The sequence below is a fragment of the Lissotriton helveticus genome, chromosome 7, assembly GCF_964261635.1.
Source record: "Lissotriton helveticus chromosome 7, aLisHel1.1, whole genome shotgun sequence".
Classification (NCBI taxonomy): Eukaryota; Metazoa; Chordata; class Amphibia; order Caudata; family Salamandridae; genus Lissotriton; species Lissotriton helveticus.
Window position 1 is genome coordinate 745,494,960 of NC_136068.1, and position 25,242 is coordinate 745,520,201.

The window sequence follows — 25,242 nt, forward strand, 5'->3', positions numbered from 1 at the left end:
CGGGCTTCTCCCGGGCACGCTCCCGCGCAGCGGCCCGTTGATCTCCTTTTAAGGTGGAGAGGGAAAGATTATGGACAGGGGGCGGGGCCAGCAGGGAGAGCAGCCCAGGTGTAGAGAGGGCTCGCAGGGACTCCTGGATGGTTGAGTCCCTGCTCCCTAGCTCGCAGCCCTGCCGTCAGCTCCACACGCCCCGGGGTCACAGCTCCTCTCCTGGTGTCACACGCACTTAAAATGCGGCGCTGCGGGACCCGCGAAGCGGGTCCGGCGAGGTTAGTTCCACAGCAGAGTCCCAAGCACAAGGTGAGAGGTCTTTAGGGATTGTAGCAAAAACCGGCAAAAGGGTCCCACCAGAGCAGGCAGCACACCCGCTTTTCACTCCGTGGGCGGGGGGCGGGGCCAGCAGGGAGAGCAGCCCAGGTGTAGCGAGGGCTCGCAGGGACTCCTGGATGGTTGAGTCCCTGCTCCCTAGCTCGCAGCCCTGCCGTCAGCTCCACACGCCCCGGGGTCACAGCTCCTCTCCTGGTGTCACACGCACTTAAAATGCGGCGCTGCGGGACCCGCGAAGCGGGTCCGGCGAGGTTAGTTCCACAGCAGAGTCCCAAGCACAAGGTGAGAGGTCTTTAGGGATTGTAGCAAAAACCGGCAAAAGGGTCTATTGCAAATGGCGAGAGGGGCATAGCTGCAGAAGCCTTGTGTCAGACTCTCCATCATTAAGCATACTGAATTGTCTATCTTAGCTATTGAAACCTTAGATTGAGTAACTGCTTCTTACAGTCTCTGGAGTATACAAAAAAGTGACGGACTGCATACTTGAATTCATCTTGGTGACGTACAATACGCCAGAGGTACTGGTCTGTGTACATGCCGGTGGGCTAGAGCTATCTACAAGACTGCCTGCATTACCCACAAAGCCTTGCACTCCTCCTCTCCCAGCTACCTGGCGAATAAACTGAAACTCTCTGGTGGCTCTAGACGGTCACGCAATGCGGAGAATCTACTGCTTGAACCTCCCACTTTCAAGAAGGAAAGAACAATGGCCCAATCCTTTTCAGGCAACGTAGTGAGAATCTGGAACTCCTTTCCACCTCAGCTCCGGACCACCGCCTCCTCCCAGGCCTTTAAAAGGGACCTCAAAGTTCTCCTTCTCCAGAGACACCTCCAAAAGTAATTCACGTCCTCTTGCTATTATTGAGGAAGACTTCCCATTACTGATAATTTCTACTTTCCATGACCATGGAAGTGCCTTCCCAGTGTATGCCTGTGATTGGAGGGTCTGCCTTTTTGCAGTATTTGCCATGTACTGGTGTTCGGTGCCCTTTTGTAACATGCACACACCACTCTGCCCTTGCAACACACGGCTGCTACCTCTCACATGTCTTTACCTTTGATACTTGCACAAGTGCCACCTTGCCCACGTAACGCTTGTTCCTGAGCGTCTAGCACTCATTGCAGGACTATACCTCTAATTATACTCTGTTTTATCTTATAACTGCACACTTGTCACTTTCATTTCCTCTTGTGCACTTTTGACTACCTCATGTATTTTGGTTGCTCACAATTTTTACTCAAGTTTTTTGTTTGCTCACGATTGTCACTATTACCTTTACTACCTCATGTATTTTGGCTGCTCACAATTTTTACTACCTCATGTATTTTGGTTGCTCACAATTTTTACTCAAGTATTTTGTTTACTCACGATTGTCACTATTACCTTTACTACCTCATGTATTTTTGGTTGCTCACAGTTTTTACTACCTCATGTATTTTGGTTGCTCACAATTGTCACTATTACCTTATGTAAGTTACGTATGTTTTTGCAATCTGTTCTTTTGTAATGTTTCTCATTATGTTTCATTTCTGTTCCTAATGTGAAGCGCTCTGACGCCTTCGGGTAAAGTCCGCGCTATATAAAAATGCATAAATAAAATAAAATAAATAACCACGCGCTTCTAAAACCCCTCGACCCCCTCCCCCCCCCCCTTCCTCCCAGTCTTCTAATCTCCGAGCATGGACGCAGAGGGCCGGGCAGAATCAGTTGCATACAGGCGAGACCTCTCTAAGTTTTCAAAGAGGTTTGGATTCACAGACATTGTGTGCCTCTCTCACAGCCGGGCAAATTTATACTCAGGAGCACTGGAATTATGCAGCACGGATGCCCAAATTATGCTGAGCTTTTAGCTAAATGATGAGGCAGCTAAAAGCAAATTATATGACGTAATGTAGCAAGTTTTGTAATAGTATTTTCGTTGTTACATGTTTACATGTTAACACTGTCTGAGCAAAGGTTTCACCTCATTGAAAGAAGTTCAGCAAACAGGTACAACAAAATGCACCAGAAAGGTGACCAGTCAACCTTCGTGAATGGCCTTTTACTGCTCGGTAATACGTGTTTAGTAACTTTTGACCCATATGAGCTAGAACATTTTTACTTTTTCTTAAGGTCTGTAGATTATCATATGCAGCAGGTGATGAACTATGTGGCAAATGCAGCAGATTCATAACTAAGCATAAGACGTCACTGCTGCAAAATCGCATATTTCAGTAGCCTTAATTATAGCCTAGTAGGATTAAAATGCACGTAGCAGGGAGGGGTGGAGTCTGGCAGACAACACACACATACACAACAGACAACACTCAAAGAAATGTATTCAATTTCACACACGCATACACATCCATTCACAACAACACTCTCCACCAAACATTCATGCATACACGCACGCTCGCACAAAACACTTTCAAATAAAAGAAAAACACACACACGCTCTTACCTTACATTGCTGCCGGTTCCGGTCCGCTCCACCTCTGGGCTCTGCTCTGCTCCCCTCACGGCACGTCACAGGCTCACAGCACCTCTCGGCCAATCCTGGCGCCAGGGGGGGCACAGGCCTTCTCGCCCGCAGCACGCCCATTAGGAGGCCGAAGGGCTCCTAATGTGGGCATGCTGCAACCAAACAAAAACACAAGTGCGCATGCGTGGGCACGGTGCGAAAATTCGCCCTCCGTCCCCACTCGTGCGCACTTGTGGTGCTGCATGCCCCTGGGCCTGGCCTGGCGACGTGACGTGATATGACAAATCTGACGGCAGACCGCCCACCCCCTTCAGGGCGGTCTGGCGTCATGCAGACAGTTGAGTTCTTCAGAGCCCTCGGCGTCTTTGAACTGATTCACTTCACTTCAAAGACGGGCTGAGTTGGGGGAGGGGGGCAACGCCCCAACGCCCATAATGGACGGACCGCCACTGGTCAGTGGCAGCTCATCCGCTAAGGTGGAGGAGCATCACCCTACTGCTCTTTAGCAGTGAAATAAAGGGAAAATAAATTAATAATAACTCGCATTATTATCATTTTATTTTCTCCTACTTACGCAGCTTTGCGTGAGGGGGTATGGGAGGAGTAGCACCCTCCTAAGTGCGCAATAACTGCTTGGCCTGCCCTCTCTGGCCGGACAAATAGTCTTGCGCACTTCGCATGTTAAACATGCAGCCTGCATTACAGCCTTGTGGGAGAACATGCCCAGGCTCTCAGGCAGTGTCTGAGCGCCGAAACACGGCGCTCAGACCAATCACATTGCTACTAAGGCAGCATTGTTATTGGCTGACTGGGAGCCAGGGTGTGTTTACTGTTTAGCCCATCGAGGGAGGACTACGGAGGAGAGACGCGACTAGGAGGTAAGTTTTTATTTTTTAACACCCGCTTCCCGCGCGTCCTTCCCACCCCCCTCTACCTCCAATCTGTGCTGCCCACTGCTGGGACTAGTTAATGCCAGTTTCTACCTGCAACATTCCATCTCATCTCCCAAAAATTGGCAAGATGCACCCTAGTGCTCCTACAGTATTTAAAAAATCAGTGTTGTTCGGTATGACTTCCTCTAGTGTACCAAAGGAATAAACATCTACTTCATCCAGCCAGCATTTGCAGTTGTCTGAACTTTTGAAGGAAAGTCTGCCTATACCAGCACATAGACACTTTTTTTTTTAACCAGTAATGGGGCACTACCATTTTCCTGATTTTTGTAAAGGACTGGGACCAAAAGTTAATCTTGCTGCTCTGTTTGAGGCCTTTAGTTGTGGGTCCTCTGACTATCAGTGGACACTGAGCTGGATCCAAAGTGAATCTGTCATTTCTTAGCGGTATCCCAGGGCTGCCTTTACTGTTGCACTCTGATTTGATAACCAACTTAGTCCTCTTAGGAACCGGACACTTCAGGGGTGCGAAAGCTAAGCAGTAAAAGTTTACTTCAGATTGGTAGAGTTTAGAAACTCAGACCTACCATGATGCCATAAAAATAAAATAAAATAAATGTCCAGACAGTGGTATAACTACTAAGAAGATGAATAATTCATTAATAATGTTAGTAGCTTTTAAATATAATCCTCAAACTAACACACAACAAAACTATCTCCGTCGAAAAATCTACCTCCCTCCAGGACATACAATAATATTTCTTGATCATGTCAACAACTTATCTAGCAATACACAAGGACCTTCTCCTTGGTGACCTAATCTACTCTCCAACTGATTGTCACCAAAATCGGACTTTCTAAAAAACTCACGGAAATCTGCAGTACATGTGATCTCTTCCACCTTGCGTGTTTCTATCTCACAACACAGCGGGCACCATTTATCTCATGAGCTCTCTGCATAAGTTAGTAAAAAAACAACCAAAGTTCTAAGAAGATCTCAGAATTTTCTTTTCATTGAAGAACTCTCAGAGGAACAGTAACCGTTAGCAATTATAGAGGATAGTGCCCATACAACAGATGAGAAAGTTGGATACGTTCCAATTCTTAATCAATCAATCAATCAATCAATCATAGCATTTGTAAAGCGCACTACCTACCTGTGAGGGTCTCAAGGCGCTGGGGGGGGACGCTGCTACTGTTCGAAGAGCCAGGTCTTAAGGAGTCTCCTGAAGGTTAGGAGGTCTTCGGTCTGCCGTAGGCAGATGGGGAGGGTGTACCACGTCTTGGCGGCGAGGTGGGAGATTGATCTGCCGCCGGCGGTCACTCTTCGGATGCGAGAGACAGTGGCAAGGGCACGGTCTGTAGAGTGGAGCTGGCGGGACGGGGTGTAGAGGCTGAGTCGGCTGTTGAGGTACGCTGGTCCGGTGTTGTGGAGTTCCTTGTGCCCGTGGGTGAAGGGCTTGAAGGTTATCCTCTTGTTGATGGGGAGCCAGTGCAGGTCTCTCAGGTGGGGTGTAATGTGGCTGCGGCGTGGGATGTCGAGGATCAGGTGTGTGGAGGCCTTCTGGATGCGTTGGAACCGTTTCAGGAGTTTGGTCGGGTCTCCTGAGTAGAGTGCGTTGCCGTAGTCCAGTCTACTGCTGACAAGAGCCTGGGTGACCGTCCTTCTAGTTGTGGTGGGGATCCACTTGAAGATCCTGCGAAGATGCAGAGGGTGTTGAAGCAGGAGGAGGAGGAGACGGCGTTGACCTGCTTCGTCATGGAGAGTGTGGAGTCGAGGATGACCCAAGGTTTCGTGTGTGGTCGGTGGGTGTAGGGGGTTCTCCTAGTGCCGTTGGCCACCAGGAGTCCTCCCAGGCTGAGGGGGTGGAACCGAGGATGAAGACCTCCGTCTTGTCTGAGTTCAGCTTTAATTGGTTGTTCCTCATCCAGTCGGCGACGACCTTCATCCCTTCATGGAGGTTGGTTTTGGCAGTGTGGGGGTCCTTGGTGAGTGAAAGGATCAGCTGGGTGTCGTCAGCGTAGGGGATGATGTTAAGGCGTGCCGTCGGGCGACGTGGGTGAGCGGTGCCATGTATACGTTGAACATCGTTGGGCTGAGGGATGATCCTTGGGGTACGCCGCAGATGATCTTGGTGGCTTTGAAGCGGAAGAGAGGGAGGAGGACGCTCTGGGTTCTCCCGGAGAGGAAGGAAGTGGTCCAGTCCATGGCCTTCTTTTGGATTCCGGCGTCGTGGAGGCATGGTTTTAGTGTGCAGTAGCAGACTGTGTCGAAAGCGTCTGACCGGTTCAGGAGGATGAGGGCCGCGGTTTCTCCGTTGTCGAGCAGGATCCTAATGTCATCGGTAGCGGCGATGAGGGCAGTTTCGGTGCTGTGGTTGCTACAAAACCCCAGACTGGGACAGGTCCAGGATGTTGTTCTCTTTGGAAGCAGGCCAGTTGTTTGTTGACTGCCTTTTCGATGACCTTCGCCGGGAACGGGAGCAGGGAGATGGGTCGGAAGTTCTTTAGGTCCTTGGGGTCCTCCTTGGGTTTCTTATTTAAGGCGTTGATCTCTGCGTGCTTCCAGCTCTCCGGGAAGGTCACTGTCTCGAAGGAGATGTTGATTTTTTTCCTGAGGTGTGGTGCGATGGTGCTGCTGGCTTTGTTGAAGATGTGGTATGGGCAGGGGTCTTCCGGGGATCCGGAGTGGACGGTGTTCATGATCTTGATAGTGTCGTCGTCTATGTTGGTCCAGGCGAGCAGGCAGTTGGTGCAGGTGGTGGTTGTGCGAGCGGGGGTGCCGGCAGTTGCCGGGGTGATGCCGGCGTCGAAGCTGTTGTGGATGTCTGCGATCTTGCGATAGAAGAAGGTGGCCAGCAAGTTTCACAGGACTTGTGACGGTGGGATGTCGTTGGTGTTGGAACTGGGGTTGGAGAGTTCCTTCACGATGCTGAAGAGCTCTTTGCTGTTGTGTGAGGTGTTGTCAATGCGGTCTCTGAAGGTGGTCCTTTTCTTAAAGTTATTGGGGAGACGTGTGGTGCAGCGGTTAGAGCAGTTGAATCCGGATCGCGGGGATCCCGGAGCAATCCCCGTGGCAGCTCAGCTCAGCATCCTGTGACTCTCAATCAATCAATCAGGGAATTGTAAGCACTCTACTCACCCGTAAAGGTCTCAAGGCGTTGAGGAGGGAGGGGTTCGCAGATCTGTTAAGCAGAAGAGCCAGGTCTTGAGGGTCTTCCTGAAGGTGTTCAGAGCTCGGGCATGTCTGATGTCTTCCGGTAGATCGTTCCAGGTCTTGGCTGCAACGTGAAAGAAGGATCTTCCACCTGCTCTGGCTCTGTGGACGCGCAGGGTTTCAGCCAGTGCGAGGTTGGAAGATTGGAGGTTTCTTTTGGGTACGTGGAAGTTGATTCTGTTGTTGAGGTATTTAGGTCCGTTTTTTAAAGTGACTCTTTTCTCCACGGGGAGCCTGTGGAGACTTCGTAGGTGTTGGCTGATGTGTTTGTGTCGGGGGATGCCGAGAACGAGTCTGGCGGCGGTGTTCTGTATTGTCTGGAGTTTGCGGAGAAGGGACTTGTTGATGCCGGCGTAGAGTGCATTTCCATAGTCCAGTCTCCTGGTGATGAGTGCGTAGGTGACTGTCTTCCTTGACCCAGAGAGGATCCACTTGAAGGTCTTGCGGAGGATGCAGAGGGTGTTGAAGCAGCTGGAGGTGACGGCGTTGACCTGCCGGTTCATGGTGAGTGATGAGTCGAGTACGATGCCGAGGTTCTTGGTGTGGTCTGAGGGGTAGGTGGGCTTCCAAGGGCGGTCGGCCACCAGGTGCTGTCCCATGCAGAAGGGTTGGTACCGAGGACTTCTGTCTTCTTGGCATTGAGCTTCAAGCAGCTGTTGGTCATCCAGACTGTGTCGTCTTGCATTCCTTTCTGGAAGTTGAGTTTGGCAGTGGTGGGGTCTTTGGTGATGGGGAGGATGAGCTGGGTGTCGTCGGTGTAGGATACGATGTTGAGGCCATGTTGTTGGACGATGTCTCAGAGGGAGGCCATGTAGATGTTGAAGAGATTGGGGCTCAGTGATGAACCCTGTGGGACTCCGCAGGTGATTTTCGTGGGGTGGGAGAGGAAGGGTGGGAGTCTGATTCTTTGGCTTCTTCGGGTGAGGAATAATCGGATCCAGTCCAGGGCTGTTCATTGTATGCCTGCGTTGTGTAGTCTGGCGACTAGTATGCAGTGGGAGACGGGGTAGAAGGCCGCTGATAGGTCGAGTAGGATGAGGGCTGTGGAGTGGCCTTGGTCCAGGAGGGTGTGGATGTCGTCTGTGGGGGCGAGTAGGACGGTCTCTGTGCTGAGGTTGCTTCGGAATCCGGATTGGGACGGGTCGAGGACGGCTTTCTCTTCAGTGAATCGTGTCCGTTTCCGGTTGACTGTTTTCTCTGCAACTTTGGCTGTGAAGGGGAGGTGCAAGATGGGCGATAGTTCTTGAGGTCGGTGGGGTCAGCTGTGGGCTTCTTGAGCAGGGGTCTGACTTCTGCCCCTTCCAGTCATCTGGGAAGGTGCCTGTTTTGAAGGTGGTGTTGATGGTGCGTTGTAGTTCGAGTGCGATGGTGGCCACAGCTCTGTGGTTGATGTGAGGGGGGCAGTGGTCAGTGGGGCCCCCCCGAGTGGATGCTTTTCATGGTTGAGGCAGTGTATTCGGCCGTGATCGGTGTCCAGTTGGAGATGGTGGGCTGGCTGGTTTTTCTGGGGGCGGGGGCCGTCTGTGGCACTTATTGAATGGCCGATGAAGTGGTCATAGAGGTTTTTGATCTTGAGGTGGAAATAAGTTCCAAGCTTTTCGCAGAGGTCTTGGGATGGGGTGATGTCTGTGGCTTCTCTGCTTGGGTTGGTGAATTCTTGAATGACCCCGAAAAGTTCCTTGGAGTTGGTGGAGTTGGCCAGGATTTTGTTGTGGATGAATTTCCTCTTGGTGGCTCTGATCTGGTTGTGGTAGTCCGTCATGGCGTCCTTGTAAGTGGTGTGGTTTTCAGTTGTCTTGGTGTTTCTCAAGTTCTTCTCCAGGCATCTGCAGGTGCGCCTGGCTTCTTGGTGAGTGGTGGTGACCCAGGCAGCTTTCTTGGGGCGTTGTCTGTTGGGGTTGCGTTGCGGGCGAGCTCGTCTGCACAGTTGGAGATCCAGGTGTGGAGTTCTCTGGCTGCGACGTTTGCGTCAGGTGCCCAGGTGTGGTTGTCTCGGGTGAGTGTGGAGTTAAGTTGCTTGTCGGTAACCTTGCTCCAGTTCTTTCGTGGTGGGCGTGGGGCTGGTTTGGGTGCCTTGGGTTTGTTGATGGCAAAGTGTATGCAGTGGTGGTCGGTCCATGGCGGCTGCGTTGTGTGGCTGAATTGGTCGCTGTTTTCTGCCGCCAAGATGGGGTCGAGGGTGTGTCCTGCTCTGTGGGTCGGTGTGTTGACGAGTTGTTTAAGTCCGATGCTGGCGAGGTTGTCACAAAGGATAGTGGAGTTGGAGTCATTGGAGTTGTCGAGGTGGAAGTTCATGTCTACAATGAGTATGTAGTTTGTTGAGGCGATAGCGTGAGGTGCGATTAAGTCGGTGATGGTGGCGAAGGGTGTTCGGGGGCCGGGGGGTCTGTAGACGAGGGTTCTTTGGAGTGTGGCTTTGGGGGTGGTCTGGATCTGAAGTGCAGGTGTTCAGCGGAGGGGAAGGTTTCGCTGGAGGTAGTGAGGAGGAGGGCGCTCTTGAGGGTGATGGCGAGGCCCCCTCCTGGGTGGTTGGAACGGTCTTTCCTCAGGATCTTGTATCCGTCTGGGATGGCGGTGCTGATGTCGGGGACAGAAGATGCGTTAGTCCAGGTCTCTGTGAAGAAGGCAATGTCGGGCGAGAGAAAGTCTAGTAGGTTCCAGATTTCCATGGCGTGTTTGTGTACAGAGCGTACTTGAGGAGAATGCATTTTAGGGGGTCGCCGGTGCTGGCATCGGCAGTGTTGGAGGCCAGGGTGGAGGTGAGGGTCTGGTGGCAGTGGAGGCAGGAGAACTAGCCGTGGGTCGTACTCGGCGAGGCCTGTTTGCATTCTCTAAGTCTTCCAGGGTTGAGTGCGAGTTGGGTGGTGGTGTCGTAGCGATGGTAGTGGGAGGTCCAGGGTTTCTGGCGCTGGCCGCGGTCCCGGACGGGCACAGACGGGCTTGCCTTTGGCGTGCTTGCGGCACGCCCGCTGCGCGCGACCGCCGTTAAGTAGGGGAGGTGGGAGGGAGGAGAGGCTAGGAGGCGGTAGCGGAGGAATTCAGGGGCGGGGGCAATTCCGGGGGTGAAGGGCCGCAGGGGCAGCTGCGGTGCAAGGTGAAAGGAACAGGCAGGCACGAGAAAGTAAAAACAGTGGTGGTATTAGAGCAAGACACAGATGGGCACAATAACAGTAGCACAACAGGGAAAAAATGAAGAAACAAAAATGGCTTAGAAAGGTTACGGTGGTTGCAGGCAGTCTGGTCCCAGTTGGAGCGGGCAGCAGGAGCGGGCAGCAGCCTAGAACCTCCCAAGGATGAGGTCGGGGTCTGGAGGCAAGAGATGGCACAGTAGAGCTGCGGGAAGAGAGTGGACTGGTCTACCGAGGAACTCTTGGCAATAGCTCACTTAATCTTCCTGACGACCCCCAACGCCTTAAACCGTAAGGGGTGATATGCTTACGCTTTACAAGTAAGGATTATTATTATCAATATTATTGTTTTAGTTGTTGCTGCTATGTGTGCGGCACTAAAGAGGTAAATGCATAATATTAGCCACAGTGTCTTTAATAAAATCACGATTTTCTTCCCACCCCAGCTGTGGAAAATCAGAATTATAGAGAACAGTGCTCAAACAACAGATGAGCTCACAGACCTTTGCATCAAAGCCTCCATCACTAACCCTGCTTCTCAGACCTGTGCCCAATGGAACACCAGTGACATAAATACAGCCAACAGTGCTAAAGGCACTTCCACAAATACTAGGGGCTGAAGCTGGAAATATTACTTCTAGCATACACCCCTTCAACCACTTTCACTCCGTCGCTGCGACAATTCCAAGACCCTAACTACCACGCCGAAACCCATGGCTAAACTGGAATCCAAACTCAGCCCTTGGAAAAATGTTCGAACCTGCCCAGACTGCAGAAAGGTGCAACTAGAATAGGGCTCTGGTCTCCTGGTTGAGTGCCAGCAGCCTGCCCTGCTCTGAGGACAGCCACCTAGCCTGCAGCCAGAGGAACAAGCATTTACAATGCAACTGTCTCGCCTTTGCAAAAGTTAAGAGCTATTGGCATTGTAAATGACAAAATGCTTATTTCTGTTTTAGTTTTGAAAACAGATAAATAAATAGCATTGTCATTTACAATGCCAATAGCTTAATCTCTCGCAAATGCCACACACAAACACTCAGACCCACACACTGAGAGCCACACACACACACACATAGAGCCACACACACACATAGAGCCACACACACACACACATAGAGCCACACACACACAGAGCCACACACACACAGAGCCACTCACACACAGAGAGAGCCACACACACACACACACACACACAGCCACACACACACACACACAGCCACACACACACAGCCACACACACACACAGCCACACACACACACACAGCCACACACACAGCCACACACACACAACCACACACACAGCCACACACACAGAGCCACACACACACACACACACACACACACCCAGACACACAGCCACACACAGAGCCACAAACACACCAGTCATGTATCACAGCATTGATTGGGGTCTTAGGCTTATCACACTGTAGTAATGCGCTTTACAGTTGCTTATTTATTGATGTATTTATGCATTTTTATATAGCGTGAACTTAAGTGACGTTTCATTCCAGGTTATATACATATAACAGCATAAATCGTGTGGCACCTGATGGGCTGTGGGGGAGTTGTTGGATAATATCCCTCTTAAAGCGGTGGTTGCTTGTTAATATGGCTTACGAAGGCGGGGCGTAGGTGGGACGCAAGCGTGTAGTGTTGATGTGTTTCTAGCGGGGTTAGGTTAGCTATCATGAGTAGAGGTTCTATCTTCGATTTTTTTGGTGTGTGTGTGTTTTTTAAAGATGGTCGGCGTTCAGTCGGGATATATATGATTAGGGGGAAGTTGTAACCAGAGTGGGGGTTACATCGGTCTTGTAAGAGATGGTAGTTGCCCAAGATACTGGCCGCGTCATTGGGGAAGTACGGGTACTTAGCTCGTTATAAGGATCCCTCCGTTACCGGTGGGAATAATGTCGGCAGGCCGATTCGACCTCCCCACTGAGAGAACGCACTCCCAACGGGACCAAGTGCGCACCAGATTTCCCATCCGCCCCGCAGAAACCGCGCTCCCTTGACCAAAAAAAGCCCCACCCACAAAGGGACCTGCAAAACACGGAGTCTAACCATGCCTACTCTGGCCCACTATCTTCAATACAAATAACACACTCTGACCGGCCCCCTCTGCTTCCATAGCTTTCAGGCCATCACTGCCACTGCACAATATAGTACCAAAAAGATGACAGGCGAGGCAGACAAGCTGGGCTTTACCTATGGCCCTACAAAGTACACAAACACTGGGCTATATCATCTCTGCAGCGGGGTTATTCGCCCTCTGAGCTAGCTCACAAGGATCACGAGATGTGACCTGCAGGGTATACAAAGCACACTGCAGCAAGTGATCAAACTTCCAAGCTCTGTCAACCGCCTTAAGCGATCTACCTGGGACATGGGATAAGCGCCCGGCAGGGCACACGCAGATATCTGCAGAAGTTACCGTCTCCCTCTGAGCTGGTGACCTGTAAGTTACACACAAATCAACGCAGCCTGCATTTTAACCCACCGAGCTATCTTATGAGGATTGAAATTTGCATTCTGCATCTTACACAGAAATCTTTGCTGCTTGTGCATTGACCCTCTGGCTTACCTAAATGGGATTTACTGTGTGATTTGGAGGCTACCCACATTCTATAGGGGTTTGGTTAACTCTATGAGCTATTTTAGTGCGACTAAACCCATGGCCTACAAATCACACATCTCTACTGCAGGTGTGTTAACTCCACGGGTCTTACATACACACCCCGGCATACCTACCAGGGACGCTGAACCAACACACAGTGTTGTTACTTTGCTCACTACACTTGGCACCACATTCTGCAGGTGGTGTGGCGTGCAATCAGCGCACACCCGAGAGAGAGAGGTTACATGGAATGCTCCTCTCCAGGACACAGCTGCCTTGACATTTGCATGCTTCTCTCGGCTGATTTGCAGAGGCCCAGATGTTTGCGAGCCCTGGAAACAGTCTGATCCTCTGTGGGGAGTGGCGCCCAGGGAGCTCAGCCGGAGCTGGCTGGCGCGTGGCAGCCCTGGCCACGTCACGGCCGCTCCCCACAGACATCGCATGCGGATGCTGCAGGAGGCCGATCACAGAGTGCGTGCCACTGTGGGTGTCGCACGGCTGCCTGGCCCGGCGAGGCCCGCCCGCCCGTCTCTGCTCCGTGTCCTGCTTTTACGAGCCCAGTAAACAAACTCGGGCCTTCATTGAACAGCAGGGTTTCTCACACAGCGCCATCACCCCGAACCAAGCAGGCAGGGCACGGCGGCGCAAAGGGCCTGGCCGGCATCCATGTCCACAGCATCCACATAAGATACATTGGATGCAGCGAGTCTAAACTGGTAGCTTTGTCGGGTGCACTCGTGTATAATGCATCTAATCTGGTGTCCAAACATGGTTATGCATTTACATGCATAGATTCGAAACTGGTCTACACATGCGGTATATTTTCACGGAGGGAACCTACACGTTTGTATCTAAGCCCCGTCCTTTTCAGACTGGGGGGCGTGTTTTTGACTGAGGATGTCACTGATAGAAAGAAACGAAAAAACACGCCCCCAATCCGAAAAAGACGGGGCTTAAATCGTCACTGGGACCTCTTCTCCAATAGCTGGCCCGCATTTAGGAGGCCAGCCAATGGAGAAGAGGGGCGGGGTTAACCTCGCTACTAAGAGACATTAAATCTCGCCAGCGAGACTGCGCATGTGCGCAGCCAACGCTAGCCAAGACATAAAAATGGCAGACCGGCCACCCTGACCCTGCAGGAAACCCCAAAACAGACAATATTACTCTGCTATCCGAGACAATCAACAAGGCCTTGGGACACAGACCCAAACTCCTAAACACAGAAATGCATCTTTTCAAAATAAATATCCACCTGCCAATGATGATTAACCTATTTGTATCAGGGAGTTACTGAATTAATTAATTATTGCTGAGTTTGAAACAATAGGAAGTGAACTGAAATTTAATATGACATATTCCCTCAGGAAACTCCAAGACCTCTGAGGCGGAAGCCGGAGGTGTCCACGCTCGTTTTTTTAAAATTTGTATTAAATTGTGTAAAGCTGTATTTTACTTTGGGCACCAACACAGAGCTACTCTCTGACATTTACGCTAAGCAAGCACCCAACAATCAGCGGATATTAGCGCTGTTTGGAGGAAATATTTCACGGCCGCCATCGCTGTGTAAACGCGAGGCCACGCCCACCCTCAGGCCACGCCCACCCCCCAAGCCTATGTAAGCGCTGAATGATAGCGCGTCATTAGGAAACTCCAAGACCTCTGAGGCGGAAGCCGGAGGTGTCCACGCTCGTTTTTTTAAAATTTGTATTAAATTGTGTAAAGCTGTATTTTACTTTGGGCACCAACACAGAGCTACTCTGACATTTACGCTAAGCAAGCACCCAACAATCAGCGGATATTAGCGCTGTTTGGAGGAAATATTTCACGGCCGCCATCGCTGTGTAAACGTGAGGCCACGCCCACCCTCAGGCCACGCCCACCCCCCAAGCCTATGTAAGCGCTGAATGATAGCGCGTCATTAGGAAACTCCAAGACCTCTGAGGCGGAAGCCGGAGGTGTCCACGCTCGTTTTTTTAAAATTTGTATTAAATTGTGTAAAGCTGTATTTTACTTTGGGCACCAACACAGAGCTACTCTCTGACATTTACGCTAAGCAAGCACCCAACAATCAGCGGATATTAGCGCTGTTTGGAGGAAATATTTCACGGCCGCCATCGCTGTGTAAACGCGAGGCCACGCCCACCCTCAGGCCACGCCCACCCCCCAAGCCTATGTAAGCGCTGAATGATAGCGCGTCATTAGGAAACTCCAAGACCTCTGAGGCGGAAGCCGGAGGTGTCCACGCTCGTTTTTAAAAAATTTGTATTAAATTGTGTAAAGCTGTATTTTACTTTGGGCACCAACACAGAGCTACTCTCTGACATTTACGCTAAGCAAGCACCCAACAATCAGCGGATATTAGCGCTGTTTGGAGGAAATATTTCACGGCCGCCATCGCTGTGTAAACGCGAGGCCACGTCCACCACCTTTCTCTCTATAAATGTGCCTCCCACGCAAGCGCAGCGGACGAGCGCAGCGGACGAGCGCAGCGGGAGCGCCTAAGGCAAGCCCGTCTGCGCCCGTCCGCGCCAGACCGCGCCCAGAGCCCGGAACCCTGGTTCAGCCTTCCCAGGCCACCACTTACTCCCGGGACATCCTACTGGAACTCCGATTCCCCCCAGCACCCCCCTGCAGCAACTCGATCTCAATCGCCGATGGGAATTCTTGCTGTCGCTCATGCTCGTACAGTTTCCACCCAGAGCCTACGTTGAAACCCATCACCCTCAATATGGCCCTGCTTAACTGCAGATCCCTCCCAAAGCATCAAACGGAAATTAATCTGCTCCTGAAAGACTCCGACATCGAAATCCTATTCCTGACGGAAACATGGCTCACAACAGGATCAGAGCCAGATATCGTTCAGTCACTCCCACCGGAATACCTGATCAAATTCCACAACAGACCCATAGGCATTGGCGGTGGAATCGCCGTTGTTTACAGAGACTACCTCTCATGTCAACTTAGAGATAGTCCCATACGGGACTGTGAAAACATTTTCTTCTCAGTGAGCCGCCCACCATCGCTCACACTTTCGGGACTATTAGTTTATCGTCCCCCCGGACCAATTCGTCACTTTTGCGAGTCACTCATTGACTCTGTCTCTTCCCTGGCCTGTACTACGCCGAATTTTATGATATTGGGAGACTTAAATCTCCATCTCGACGATCCCTCCAACAAACCGGCGATGGACCTCAAAGCCGACCTAGGTTCACTCAGCCTCGAATTGCTTAACAACCTCCCTACTCACATTAAAGGTCATCTGTTGGATCCCGTGTTCTCCAATCTCCCCCGTCTCACAGCTAGGCCCCCTATCCCTATTCCCTGGTCAGACCACTTCTTGCTCCCATTCGAGCTACGGCTATCCACCGAACCTCTGGGTAAACCCCCTCCCCAACCCTCGGATCGTCCGTGGAAAAAACTGGACAAAATCGCCTGGGCTCAGGCTCTATCCTCCACCTACCCCCCCCTGGACGAAGATCCTTCCATAGCAGAAACTCAGCTACAGGATTGGATCCATCAATCCTTAGATACTATCCTGCCACTCAAACCAATGCCTAGCAGGAACAAATCAACCAACTCTCCCTGGTACACCCAGGAACTCCGTTCCTTAAAAAAGAATTGCAAAAAACTAGAACGCACCTGGAGGAAAACCTGGTCCACAGACTCCAAAAATGAATATAGAAGCGCTATCAAGCTCTATAAAACCGCAATTAAATCTACCCAGGCCACCTTCTTTGAAGGCAAGATTGCGGCAGCAGCCAACTCAGCGAAGGAAACATACCGCATAGTTCGGCTCCTCACCAAAATCCAGGACCCTCCCCCCCCCCCCTTGACCCTGAAGGCGTGAGATGCAATCAAATGGCCAACTTCTTCTCCGCAAAAATTGAGATAATACTCACCTCACTCCGCGCACCCTCCGCTCCCCTCCATCCTATTGCACCCCCCCCTCAGCCAGAGGCTCCTTGCCTGCGAACTTTTGATCAGATCTCCACGGAAACCTTTTTAGAAACCCTGAAAGCTGTAAAAAGTGGCTCACCAGCGGACCCTGCTCCCATCAGTAAGATGAAACTGGTCGCCCCTACAATTGCCCAACCCTTCACCAATCTAATAAACGCCTCCTTCAGGAGTGGCGCCGTACCAGCTAACTGGAAAAAGGCTACGGTTAAAGCCCTCCTAAAGAAACCCCACCTGGACCCTCTAGACCCTTCCAACTTCACGCCGATTTCACTTCTTCCAGGGATTAGTAAAGTGGCTGAACGAATAGCTAACAAACAGCTGTCCTCCTTCTTGGAGTCCAATCACTTACTACGCGACTCCCAGACTGGCTTCAGACCAGGCCAAGGCACCGACACCGCCTTGCTCGCAGTTGTCGAAGAGGCGAGAGCCATCATAGACGCAGGAGGATCAGTGGCAGTGATCCTCCTCGATCTAAGTGCCGCCTTCGACACGGTGGACCACTCCATCTTGGTCCACCGGCTGAGCCAGCTGGGAATCACCGACTCAGCCCTCGCATGGATTAAATCCTTCCTCGAGGGAAGATCATTTCAGGTATCAGACGGCTTTTCCACGTCTAAACCCCTGCCTATGTGGTGTGGGGTCCCTCAGGGCTCCTCCCTCAGCCCCACACTTTTTAATGTCTATATGGCCCCCCTTGAAGACATCATCACTCCCTTCGGTGTCAAGTCAGTGATGTACGCTGACGACACCCAGCTGGTGGTGTCCATTAACCACTCTGACTCTAGCCTAGGAAACCTCGCCAGTTGCCTAGAAGGGATCTCACAATGGATGTCGGACTCTAGACTCAAGCTTAACGGCGACAAATCCGAAATCCTCCTACTGGGCAACCGACACAAACTACCCGTAAACCTTTCTTGGCCAGCCTGTATGGGCACCTACCCTACTCCCAAAACAGAAGTCAAAAGTCTAGGTATCTGGCTCGACCAGGACCTTAATTTCAAAACTCAGTCCAGGAAAACATCAGGGACTTGCTTCGGACTAATCCGTGTGGCCCGTAAGATCCTCCACCTGATCCCTTTCCAATCCAGGAAGTTACTGATGCAGGGACTGGTTAACTCAAGACTTGATTATGGCAACATCCTATACTTGGGAGCCCCTGCATCAGTCATTCAAAAACTCCAGGTGGCCCAAAATGCCGCAGCTAGAGTCATCACGGGAACCAAAGCACGGAACTCCGCGAAACCTGCCCTCAAGAGCCTTCACTGGCTCCCAGTCAAAGAGCGCATCACGTTCAAAACGCTCTGCATAGCGCACAAAATCCTACGGGATAAAGGCCCCCCTATACTCAGATCCCTGATGAAACCTCACAAAGCTAGCCGTCACTTAAGATCTGATTCACTGGCACTGGCCTCCATCCCGAGAATAAAAAAGGCAAGATCGGGCGGCCGTAGGTTCGCCTATAACGCGCCTAAACTGTGGAACTCCCTTCCACTACCCATGAGGAGTGAACAGAACTTACTATCATTCCGAAAAAAATTAAAAACCTGGCTCTTTCCCTAAACACTTCCCTGCACCGACCCCACTTGGAATAAACTTGGTTTTCTCAGCGCTGGGATGCCCAAGGGTAGCTATGCGCTCTATAAATCCTCATCCAAATCCAAATCCAAATCCCTTTGCCTTGCTAGGGGGGTGAGACTGCATGCGTTTATGTATGCAAATATGTCACTGATGAAGCGGAAACCTAGCCTCAGAGCAATGCAAGACAGTCCAAAGGGGGGGGGCAGAGAGAGAATAAATGGAAGGATGTGGCGACAGATAGGAAGATGAAGGGATTGATAGAGAGAAGGATAGATGATGGAGAGAAGGACGCATGGATGGAAAGAAAGAAGGATTGACAGTTGGAAGGACGGATGGCAAGGTAGATTTGTAGGCAAAAAGTAAGGATGAATGAGGTATGAAAAAGGGAAGAAGGAAAAAACAAAAGTTTGATAAAAAGAAAGATGGAGAGAAGGTTGGATTGTAAAGACAAACAAGAATGGATGCATGAGTGAATGGATGGTAAAAGTAAAGAAAGGATAGAAATAAAGTAGGAAAGCAAGATGGATTGGATCACCAACTGCGCTGACGACCTCGCACCCCTGAAAAACCATCTCAGCAGGCCCAGAAACAAGATAGCCCCCTGGTTCAACGACGACCTCAAGAATTCTAAGAAGAACTGCCGCACCCTCGAGAAAGCCTGGCGAAAAAACCAGACTACAGACAACATGACCGCCCTCAAGCACGCCACCCGCAAACACCACCAGCTGATCCACACCACCAAGAAGTCCGCATTCAAGGATCGACTAGACAACAACACACACAACAGCAAGGAACTCTTCAACATCGTCAAAGAGCTCTCCAACCCCAGCGCCGGAAACAACGACATCGCTCCCTCACAAGACCTCTGCGACTCACTCGCCTCGTTCTTCCACAGCAAGATCGCAGACATACACAACAGCTTCGGCAAACAGACCACGCACCCAACCACGGAACCAACGCCCCCCCCACCACCCTCAGCACCTGGACCCCGGTCCGCACCGAAGACACCATCCGCACGATGAACACCATTCACTCCGGATCACCAACCGACCCATGCCCCCACCACGTCTTCAACAAGGCCGACTCCGTCATCGCACCCCAACTCCGGGACATCATCAACTGCTCCTTCAACACCGCCACCTTCCCGGAGAGCTGGAAGCATGCCGAACTCAGTGCCCTCCTGAAGAAACCATCATCAGACCCCACCGACCTCAAGAACTACCGCCCCATCTCGCTCCTCCCGTTTCCTGCCAAAGTCATCGAGAAGACCGTCAACAAACAGCTTGCCGCCTTCCTCGAGACGAACGGATCCCTCGACCACTCACAGTCCGGCTTCCGAGCCAACCACAGCACCGAGACCGCCCTTATCGCAGCCACTGACGACATCCGAACCCTGCTCGACAACGGGGAAACAGCGGCCCTCATCCTACTGGACCTCTCCGCAGCATTCGATACTGTCTGCCACCGCACCCTAGTACAACGCCTCAGCAACATCGGAATCCAAGAGAAGGCACTGGAGTGGATCATCTTGTTCCTCGCCGGAAGACCCCAGAGAGTCCGCCTCCCCCAGTTCAGATCCGAGGCCACCGAAGTCATCTGCGGCGTACCACAAGGATCATAACTCAGCCCCACCCTCTTCAACGTCTACATGAGCCCCCTCGCAGCCATTGCACGCCAACACAACCTCAACGTCATCTCCTACGCCGACGACACCCAGCAGATCCTCTCCCTCACAAACAACCCCGCCACCGCCAGAACCAACCTACACGAAGGGATGAAAAACGTAGCCGAGTGGATGAGGAACAGCCGCCTGAAACTGAACTCAGACAAGACGGAAGTCCTCATCCTTGGATCATCACCCTCTGCCTGGGACGACTCCTGGTGGCCCCCTGCCCTGGGCAGCGCACCCAAACCAACGGACCACGCACGCAACCTGGGCTTCATCCTGGACTCCTCCCTCTCGATGACCAGACAGGTCAACGCCATCTCACCATCGTGTTTCAACATCCTACGCATGCTCTGAAAGATCTTCCGATGGATCCCCACCGAAACCAGGAAGACGGTCACCCAGGCACTCGTCACCAGGCGACTGGACTACAGAAACACCCTCTACACCGGAACCACAGCCAAACTGCACAAAAGACTCCAACGCATCCAGAACGCCTCCGCACGACTCATCCTGGACATCCCCTGACACCTGAGAGACTTGCATTGGCTCCCCGTCAGCAAGAGAATCACGTTCCGTCTTCTCACCCACGCACACAAGGCCCTCCACGACTCAGGCCCCAGGTACCTCAACAAACACCTGACCTTCTACACTCCCACCCGCCAGCTACGATCGACCAGCCACGCCGTCGTTCCACGCATTCGAAGAGCCACCATGGTAGGAAGATCCTTCTCCTACCTGCAGTGCTTAATTTGTAAAATATTAAGTGCAGGTGCTCTCATTTTTTTAGGATGCCACACCCACTCTCCATGGCTCCGCCCATTTCCTCATGTGGCTCCACCCACTTGTGTTATCGGCTCCGCCCACATCCACAAGCCTCAACACATGAGAGCCACCTCCAGACTATATTGCCTTTTCAGAGTAAATCCAGGAGTTTGCAGGGCTCACCTGTACACCTCCTTCCTGGCACTGCGAGGATTGTGCAAGGACTGTGGTGAGCACCTCCTCGCAGAGCTGAGTGATGAGACGTACACACTACTGGAAGCTTTTGCTTTACATACTACTAAAAAGAACTAGTCAGACAGGATTACACAAGCTATGCTAGTGTATTTTTGCATCACCATTGCTGAATGCAGATAGATGGCACTTGTGCAACCTTTGCACTGCTTATTGACTGAAAGTGCAACATTTGCACAAACTGACCAGTGCAGAAATGTATTTTGCATCGATTGGTCATTCTGGTGTTTTTATATTTCTCTTGCAGAGAGCGCAAAAGCAATACGACAGTTTAACAATTAAATGCATAGATGTGTACTCATTTAAAAACTGAGACCAGATTACATTACATTGATGGCACCAGTACAGTTTTACACCAGTTTCTTGCTAAAAAGTGACGAGTGGCCTCCAATGTCTTCAACTCAACATATGCTAAACAGACCGCATAAAGTGAGCGATTAAGATAGGGACCAAAGTGAAAATAATAGTGATGCCGCGCTCCTGTAAAAATAAATACATTTGTCAGGGACAAATACCACAACAATGCATAGTTGATGTCACTGCTCCTCTCATATTCATCCTTACATTTGACTCATTGGTGATGGCAACACATTGCTGGCTCAGGGGTCCACTTCTGGTGGGTGCGATGCCCCCAGCTCTACTCTGCAAACGCAAATCACCGTCCACACTGGTACTTGGCAGGGCTGTGTTGTGTCTGCAAGCACAAGGGACATGGGGGACCGGCACAGCCGGTCACGTGCATCAGGTAGCGCGGTCCAAGAGGAGAGGACTCGAGCAGTTGCGCCCCTCCATTCATGGTTCGGGCAGGTTGTCTAGGGAACTTCGGGCACTACTCCACGGTCCCGATGACTTCAGAAAGTTCAGTTGTGCGTTACATGGAACACAGGTCCTGACTTCAATAAAAGCTTCCGGCAGCCGAGTGATTGGGGAATATATACAGCATGAGGAAAGGTTTCAACTGACCCACCCGGGCCATGCAGTAATGCACATCTTCAGCTTACACCTCTATAGCATGAGAGGGAAATCATGACGCCATGCTCTTCTGCCTCCCGCAGCAGCAGTTTGTGTTACGGAGAAATCATATTTTTTTGTTCAGATGCGGCCTCATTGTAGTATAATTGTTTCTAAGAAAGCTGAAAAGTTAATTACAGGGAACGTATTACAGTGCTTTATTGTCCAACTCAATGGTGCTCACAGTAATATTAACTGCAGAGAAGGGTGAAACGGACAGCCAGCCCTGCTGGACCGGGCCGAAGACAGCGAAAACCTGATCTGAAAAATTATGTGGAAAACATTAGAAATTGAAAGTACAGGCTGATGCCCCCCAAGCAGGAGGTTTATCTATACCGGTATTGCTCTATGCTGACGATACCGTTTTACTCTCTAGAACTCCAATAGGCCTCCAGAAACTGATGAACTGTTTTTATGATTTTATCCAGGGGAAGAAACTCAAAATTAATAACTCAAAAACATTCATAATGGTGTGCGGCAAAAAGGTTAATTGTCTTAAATCTTTTTATTTTAAGGAAAACCGTATCGAGGTTGTTGAAAATTTCTGCTATCTGGGTATTACCTTTAATAATGGTGGATCCTGGATACCAGAGGACATAAATGTAAAAGCAAGGATGGGGAAGGCCTCTTTAGGCGTATTCCGTTTTGCTTCAAAACTGGGAAGCCGCCGTATACCTGATATGCTGAATATTTACAAACATAGATGCACGTCAATAGCACTGTACGGCTCCGGTGTCTGGGGTCATCGGAACCAAAAGGACCTGCAAATATTGGAAAATCGGTTCCTCAAAAGATTACTCTGTCTCCCACCATCGGCATCTACCGATCTAACCCACATAGAACTAGGGCTAGATTATCTAACTGACCTGATCGGACTGAGACCATTATTGGTTTGGAAATCTATTTGGACTAAGGTTGAAACTAGCTTCACCAAGGAAATTATTAAAGATTGTTTACACCGGGGAAAAAGCTTATAAAATTCCTTGGCTAAAGTATGTGATTTCAACCTTTAACGACTTGTTTGATATGGATGTGGATAAAGATCCTGCATGTACTATCACTTTGTCCAAACATGAGATTAAAGCTGAATTTCTGAGGGCTAAATCCAACAGGTGAAAAGCAGAATCAAGAGAATATACAACTCATGTTTTCTATTATTCTCTTAGAGACGATGCTTTAGGTATACCGATGTACCTTAATGCCATCAGCCGACGGTCCCATCAATTTGTCTTGACAAGACTTAGACTCGGCATTGTACACAATTTGGTGGCATTCCCCACAATGAAATGTCATTCTACTGTCCCCTGTTCGTGTGACGGTTTCACTAAACAAAGCACCTTGCCTTTTCTGTTAATTTGCCCATTGTATAAAGCTCTGCGTATTTATTACCTTAAACCATTGTTTCTGAAATATATTACGTACACTACAGGAAACGCTATGAAATTATTATTCTCACTTGCTAGCCCGGACCTTTGTTTTTTCACTGCAACTTTTATTTTAAAATCTATTACAGCAAGAAAAAGTATGGTTTTCAATTAAAATGTTAAGATCAGATTTATTTAACACTAAAGATGTTCCTGAACATGGCAGAGAAGAGGAGAATAAAAATACAAAGAAAGGCAGATGACGAAAGACAGAAAACGCCAAAATGGGCTGAGAACATGGAAGGCACCTCAAATGGTGGGGCGGGACCTGCTCTGTTGCTGGATTTTGAAAAGAAAGGAAATCAATGTCTTCACCGCGAGAAGACTAGCTATTATAATAACATTTTCATTGGTTCCAGTGAATGTGAACATAATTACAAAGTAATTGGAGGATGGGGTTTCAAAAATGGGTCAGAGCCTGTGTTTCCTGGAATCTATTATATATGTGGAGACAAGGCTTATTTCAAATTGCCGGATCACTGGTATGGAAGCTGCTATTTTGGCATTGTCTTCCCGAAAATATACCATGTGAATGAAGTTGCTGGAAGCAGTGAAAATACTAATGGCTTAGTGCGTAGTAAAAGAGAAAGCGTAGGGGAAATAATGGGTAGTATTTTTAGTGCACTGATACCTGGAGTGGGAGTGGTTCTGAACACTCACAGAATTTGCAAATTGTCCACTATAGTTGATGAGTTGTCTACGGACACAGCTCATGGATTTCTGCTGGTCAATACCGAAATGGTTGCGATCAGATCAATGGTTTTGCAGACTTGCTCTTGACACCTTATTAGCAAAAGAGGGCGGAGTCTGCCGGATGTTGAAGGCGCAACATTGTTGCACTTATATTCCGGACAAAAGTGTGCAGCTCAAAATATATGTGAAAAACATTACTAATTTGGAAAAGGAACTCAAACCACTCGAGGTTGACAGTGCCTGGAAGAGACTGGTAGATGGTCTCTCAAATGTAGGTCATTGGCTTGCTAGTTTAGGTAAAAGCTTATTGTTCAAGGTAGTGATGCCAATTGGAATTATAGGTCTTATCCTATTTTTCATATTTGTCTGTTGCAAATGCCGTAAGCACACCAGAAAGCATCAAGTGAATGCCAGAGGAGTGAAACGAAGTGTGGATGAGCTTGAACTAGAGGAAATGAATAATCAGATATACAAAAAGGTGAAAAATTCTCACCCTACCAAAAATGAGAAAGAGAAGCTGAATCGCTTGTTGGAAGAGATAGAGTTGTATAAAGTGTGAAGAAGTTGGCATCTGGTTCCATTATTTTTGTGATGATAGTAAATATCATCAAAGAGGGGATTGATAGAGCAAGCTTCGCATCGCGACTTGCTCGAGTCATGAACCTCGCCCGTGTGTAATCAATTAATAAAATTTGTACGTCTTACTAATCTTTTATTTTTATATTCGAATGAAGTAGAGGAAGCTTGCGTACGTGTATTTCTAATACAACTAATCCGTGTTCCTAAACATGGCCGCCGCTTGGTAAATGGCTTCTGCGCATGCGTCAGTCACACTCACGTGACCTGACGTAGTTATAAGTTTGGTGGGAAAGGGTGCGCATGCGTAATACGCAGCTTTGGCAATAATGTGGTGCTGTTCGTGCAGTTGCTCTTGTGACAGTGTATATTTTGCTAATTTCTAATTGCCTAGTATATTGTTATAGTGATAAGAATAAAGTACAAAATTATGACATGTAATGCATTGATTTATTTCTATGTATTAATTTGTTCTCGCTTACTTTTCATGTACTGCGGGAAATGGGGGTCCGAACAGGTTGGGAGCCATATTGAAGGTCCCTTCTGCGCATACTCGTGGTGCACTGAAAGGTGGCAACATTGGACAGTGGAACTCAGCCAGCTGGCAGCCACAGTCAAGATGCTCATGGGAAAGCCACCTCTGCCCTACGAGAACGGAGAAAGTTGCTCCTTATATGAT